The sequence below is a fragment of the Physella acuta genome, unplaced genomic scaffold (assembly GCF_028476545.2).
Source record: "Physella acuta isolate Inbredline_101_S28 unplaced genomic scaffold, ASM2847654v3 ptg000704l, whole genome shotgun sequence".
In the NCBI taxonomy this organism is placed as follows: domain Eukaryota; kingdom Metazoa; phylum Mollusca; class Gastropoda; family Physidae; genus Physella; species Physella acuta.
Window position 1 is genome coordinate 165,780 of NW_026732223.1, and position 6,165 is coordinate 171,944.

Consider the following 6,165-nt stretch of genomic DNA (forward strand, 5'->3'; position numbering starts at 1 on the left):
TGTAATACTCCTATTTGTGTTTATAGTTTTTTTAAATCGTTTTAGAATTTCCATTACTTTCATACCAAGGCATGTATTGATGGAGAAAAAAACAAGTACATTGAAAATTTTTAATCTGGGGTTGGGGGCTTCTTTCAAAAATTTCCCGGACCTCTTGGCCAGTCCATACCTACTAGGGTAACGGTGGTAGGTGTGAGTATATTTTGTTTTACTGTATGATGTATGATGTATAGCTATAGCGTACCATTATACGGAATATATTACTGTATAAAGAATACTGCTTTATTTACAAAAAGTTATATGGTATTATGTGATAGTTACCAGAAAGAGATTGTTTCTTAAATGATAGTTGAGTGTAAACTCGTGATTTTAAAAAAAATGTATTTTATTTGTTGGTCACTCACGCAAAAGAAGAGTTTACATTTTTTTTGTAAAAGAAGGAGGTATGGGTGAGTGGGGTGGCGGGTGGCTGTAATTACGGTGTTCCACATTAGGTGGGTGGGCAAGTAAATCTTACGCAATGTACTTAAAAGTTTTTACATTTAAAAACAACGTAAAATAAGTAATGGTCTTTATTACAATTCTGGTTATTTTTAGAAGTGAGTGGTGGTTGACCTACTTGACGTCACGTGGGCAGGTGCGTGGGTGTGTGTGGGAGGGGGGGGGGTTCAATGTTCTGTGTTGTCACTTATCAATAGAGGAGGAAGGGTCGGGGGGTGGGAAGGTAAAAATTACCACATGGAAATTTAATTATTATTACTTTTAAAGAAGACATGGACTTTTAAAAACTACATTTGTTAGTTTAATTTGATATCCAGTTCAATATTGCTATTGTAAAAAATTAGCCTAGAAAAATCATTTTTAAATAGATAAATAGATAACATTAGTCCATGTATACTTAGAGCAGGTGTTATTTTGTGTTCCATAACTCATACCTATGTAGGAGTAACATAGAGGTATACGTTTACAAATTACAAGCTACTAACAGGTGTACAATTTTTTTTTTTTATATACAAACAACGGAATTTGTTCCAACTTTTTTTTCAGTTATGTACAAGTTATAACTAACAATGCATTATCTTGCTTAAAATATTTATAATTTAAATTTATATAGAATTAAAAATGTATAATTTGAGATGGAATGTTACTGTAATACATATAATTATGTAATTAAATATTTTTTAAAAATATTTTTTTCTCAAATAATAAAAATAGACTGAAATAAATATAATTTGAAATGGAATTTTACTGTAATCCATATAATTTTAATTAAAATTTTTTTTATAATGCTCGCACCTCTCAGGGGATGCGTGGTCGGGTGGTAGAGAGCTCGACTGCTAGCTGAGGCTCTCGAGTTCGGATCCATAGATCGAGCCTTTACGACGTCCCTGAGTCCACCCAGCTCTGATGGGTACCTGACTCACGTTGGAAAAATAAAGGCGGCTGGGTTAAGTGCTGCTCACATTGTCCCTTCATATGCCGAGGTTATAGGAACATATGAGTTATGATGGTAGCCAGGTTTGAAAGGTTGACTTTATACCCCAGAAGTGTCGCCCTTATACTCTTATAGTGATTAACTTGAAGAAATATCCTGCTCAGCCACCCATTATAAATGAATTATGAATTAAAAGTCGATATGTGGCAGAACCTCCACCACAACCTCCACCACAACCTGCCCAGAACCTCCCCAGAACCTGTACAAATTAATCGACAGAACCTTGGCAGAACCTCCATCACATCCCCCACCACAACCTCCCCGTAAAAATTCCAGCACAACCTCCAGAAAAACTCCCTAGAACCTTCCCAGAACCTCCACCAGAACCTCCACCGGACCCCCCCCCCCCCCCCACCCCCCCCCCCCCCCCACAACCCACAGCAGAGCCTCCCCGAACCTCCAACTTCCATAGTTTCATGAAGTACCACAAAATCGTCATCTATGTTAGCTCATGTTTGTAATCTAAGTTTTTAAGCCGATTCTAAATAGATTCCAAGGGTCCACTACATCTATCTTGATCCCAAACTTTATTAATGTAAGGAAAACACAACTTTCTCGCTTAATTGTAAATTCCCTTAACTGCCATTAAAAAAACAACAACAACGAAATCAAACATTTTAAAATCTGATTGACAATTATCGTCACACACTCTTTCAATTCAAAACAATTATCTAAAAAAAGCGAAACAAATAAAAGCGAGACTAAATTTAAAAAAAACAAACAAACACCTATATAACAACAATTCCACAACCACTTGTTAACTAAACTTCCCGAAAATCTACTTGTTTACATAACACGTGACGTCACACAGAATCACTTACCTGCCAGGTAGTTTAAGGTCAAGAAATGTCAAGGTCAATTTGTGTTTTATCTCGCAGTGTGATACTAGTGGTGTTTATGAGGTTGGTGTGTTTGTTGGAAAAGGGGGAGAGGGGTGTCATAAACATTTGTCAAGGCTATATTTAGCATATAAAGTTTATTGCATGTGGCAAGTAGAGGTCAGAAAGTCTGAAAGGTCAAATAATGGCGGTGGTGGTTGTGTGTGTTTCATCGTGTGGTTTAGGTCATGGTGTGGTGGTGTGTAGGCCATTGTGTAGTGGTGTATAGGTCATTGTGTGGTGGTGTGTAGGTCATTGTGTGGTGATGTGTAGGTCATTATGTGGTGGTGTGTAGGTCATTGTGTGGTGGTGTGTAGGTCATTGTGTGGTGGTGTGTAGGTCATTGTGTGGTGGTGATTAGGTCATCGTGTAGTGGTGTGTAGGTCATTGTGTGGTGGTGTGTAGGTCATTGTGTAGTGGTGTGTAGGTCATTGTGTGGTATAGGTCATTGTGTGGTGGTGTGTAGGTCATTGTGTGGTGGTGTGTAGGTCATTGTGTGGTATAGGTCATTGTGTGGTGGCGATTAGGTCATCGTGTAGTGGTGTGTAGGTCCTTGTGTGGTGGTGTGTAGGTCATTGTATGGTGGTGTGTAGGTCATTGTGTGGTGGTGTGTAGGTCATTGTGTAGTGGTGTGTAGGTCATTGTGTGGTGGTGATTATGTCATTGTGTAGTGGTGTGTAGGTCATTGTGTGGTATAGGTCATTGTGTGGTGGTGTGTAGGTCATTGTGTGGTGGTGATTAGGTCATTGTGTGGTGGTGTGTAGGTCATTGTGTGGTATAGGTCATTGTGTGGTGGTGTGTAGGTCATTATGTGTTGGTGTATAGGTCATTGTATGGTGGTGTGTAGGTCATTATGTGGTGGTGTATAGGTCATTGTGTGGTGGTGTGTAGGTCATTGTGTGGTGGTGTGTAGGTCATTGTGTGGTATAGGTCATTGTGTGGTGGTGATTAGGTCATCGTGTAGTGGTGTGTAGGTCATTGTGTGGTGGTGTGTAGGTCATTGTGTGTTGGTGTGTAGGTCATTGTGTGGTGGTGTGTAGGTCATTGTGTAGTGGTGTGTAGGTCATTGTGTGGTGGTGATTAGGTCATTGTGTAGTGGTGTGTAGGTCATTGTGTGGTATAAGTCATTGTGTGGTGGTGTGTAGGTCATTGTGTGGTGGTGATTAGGTCATTGTGTGGTGGTGTGTAGGTCATTGTGTGGTATAGGTCATTGTGTGGTGGTGTGTAGGTCATTATGTGTTGGTGTATAGGTCATTGTATGGTGGTGTGTAGGTCATTATGTGGTGGTGTGTAGGCATTGTGTAGTGGTGTGTAGGTCATTGTGTGGTGTAGGTCATTATGTGGTGGTGTGTAGGTCATTGTGTGGTGGTGTGTAGGTCTTTGTGTGGTGGTGTGTAGGTCATTGTGTGGTGGTGTGTAGGTCATTGTGTGGTGGTGTGTAGGTCTTTGTGTGGTGGTGTGTAGGTCATTGTATGGTGGTATGTAGGTCCTTGTGTGGTGGTATGTAGATCATTGTGTGGTGTAGGTCATTGTGTGGTGGTGTGTAGGTCATTGTATGGTGGTATGTAGGTCCTTGTGTGGTGGTGTGTAGGTCATTGTATGGTGGTGTGTAGGTCAATGTGTGGTGGTGTGTAGGTCATTGTGTGGTGGTGTGTAGGTCAATGTGTGGTGGTGTGTAGGTCATTGTGTGGTGGTGTGTAGGTCATTGTGTGGTGGTGTGTAGGTCATTGTGTGGTGGTGTGTAGGTCATTATGTGGTGGTGTTGGTCATTGTGTGGTGGTGTTTAGGTCATTGTGTGGTGGTGTGTAGGTCATTATGTGGTGGTGTTGGTCATTGTGTGGTGGTGTTTAGGTCATTGTGTGGTGGTGTGTAGGTCATTATGTGGTGGTGTTGGTCATTGTGTGGTGGTGTGTAGGTCATTGTGTGGTGTAGGTCATTGTGTGGTGGTGTGAAGGTCATTATGTGGTGGTGTTGTTCATTGTGTGGTGGTGTGTAGGTCATTATGTGGTGGTGTGTAGGTCATAACGTGTGGTTTAGGTCGTTGTGTGGTGGTGTGTAGGTCTATACGTGTGGTGTAGGTCATTGTGTGATGGTGTGTAGGTCATTGTGTAGTGGTTTAGGTCATTGTGTGGTGGTGTGTAGGTCATTGTGTGGTGTAGGTCACACACACACACACATATATATATATATATATATATATATATATATATATATATATATATATATATATATATATATATATATATGTATATATATATATATATATATATATATATATATATATATATATATATATATATATATATATATATATATATATATATATATATATATATATATATATATATATATACTTTGTCAGACAAATGAACAGTAATACATAGTGAACAAATAAATTGGGAGCATAAATTATTCAAAACCCTTACGTTTATGTCGTTCATAAAATTATTCAACACTAACACCAAATAAACCATTTCCTGATGCAGTTATTGGTATTATTAGATCCATTAATAGTTTGGTTTGTTGAGTGGGCAAGTTCTGTAAAAAGTAAAATGTGCATTGCTCTGATATTGTAGTACATCTCTACTAGGCATACTAAAAACATAAACTTTACTCAGCACGAAACAAACATGAGTCAACACAATTTGTTTTTTAAAATATATTTATTCTGTAACACAGTTAATTTAACAAAATTTAATTTACAACCAAAACTAGAACATGTTTAAAAATAAATTTTTGTGGGTGTCCATCAGTAAAGTAGATCTAAAATAACAGATATTTATTTTAATCTGATTTTTTATGTTGACACCGGTCGGGGTAAACTAGGACTAGGCCTCACGTTATACCCAAACGGTGTTGCTTTAAATTTGTATCATTTTTCAACATCACGATTTTTAGATTGAACATATTATTTTTAAACTAGATGGTGTTTGATTTCATACTTTTATTTGTAGTCTGCTTGGGGGTTAGTCATATATTCAGAAATATATTCAATCCTTAATGTAACATAAATCCTAAGCCCCTAACCCTAATCCATACCTTCAGTGGCGTAGCGAGGTCGGGTGTCACCCGGTGCGGCACTTAATGGTGTCACCCCCCCCCCCCCCAGAGGTGTAGCGACTCTTCCCGGGGACAAACTTTCAATTTTCGATTTGCACCCTCGAACTTTCGATTTGCACCCCCCACCCCCTCAAATTTTTCTCTATTTATTTTACTATTTTTTTGCCTTGGTGTCACCCCCCTAAATGGTGTCACGCGGTGCGGTCCGCACCCCACGCCCCCCCCCCTCGCTACGCCTCTGCCTACCTTTACCTTACATTTAGAATGCTTATGATGGAGGTCGGCGCGGTCGGGTCAGTATGGGGCATTGTTTGTAAACTAGAAAGCCCCGAGTTCGAAACCCCCGGGGACAGCAGTCCATCTAGGAGAAATACCACAAAATCAAACAACTGCTGCCTTATAGTTTGTTCTTGTATAGACCAAGACTATTGAAGTAAATCCAGAAAGAAAAGCAGGCTGAAATTTGAGTCAACTTTCTATTCGGCGCTTAACAAATTGACACGTAGTACTTAATTGTGTTGTAGGTAATCCCATTCAACATTACAATTAAGAACGGAGAAGAAGAAGATTTGAGTGATCTAATGACAGTGGCGCGGCTAATGTAAATATATTAAGGGTTCACGTTACTGAAAAGTTAAATTTTATTTTGACATGAACTAACAGGCCAAGTGTGTATGTGTGTGTGTGGGGGGGGGGGGGATAGAGGGATTTTAAAAAGTGAAGGATGACTTG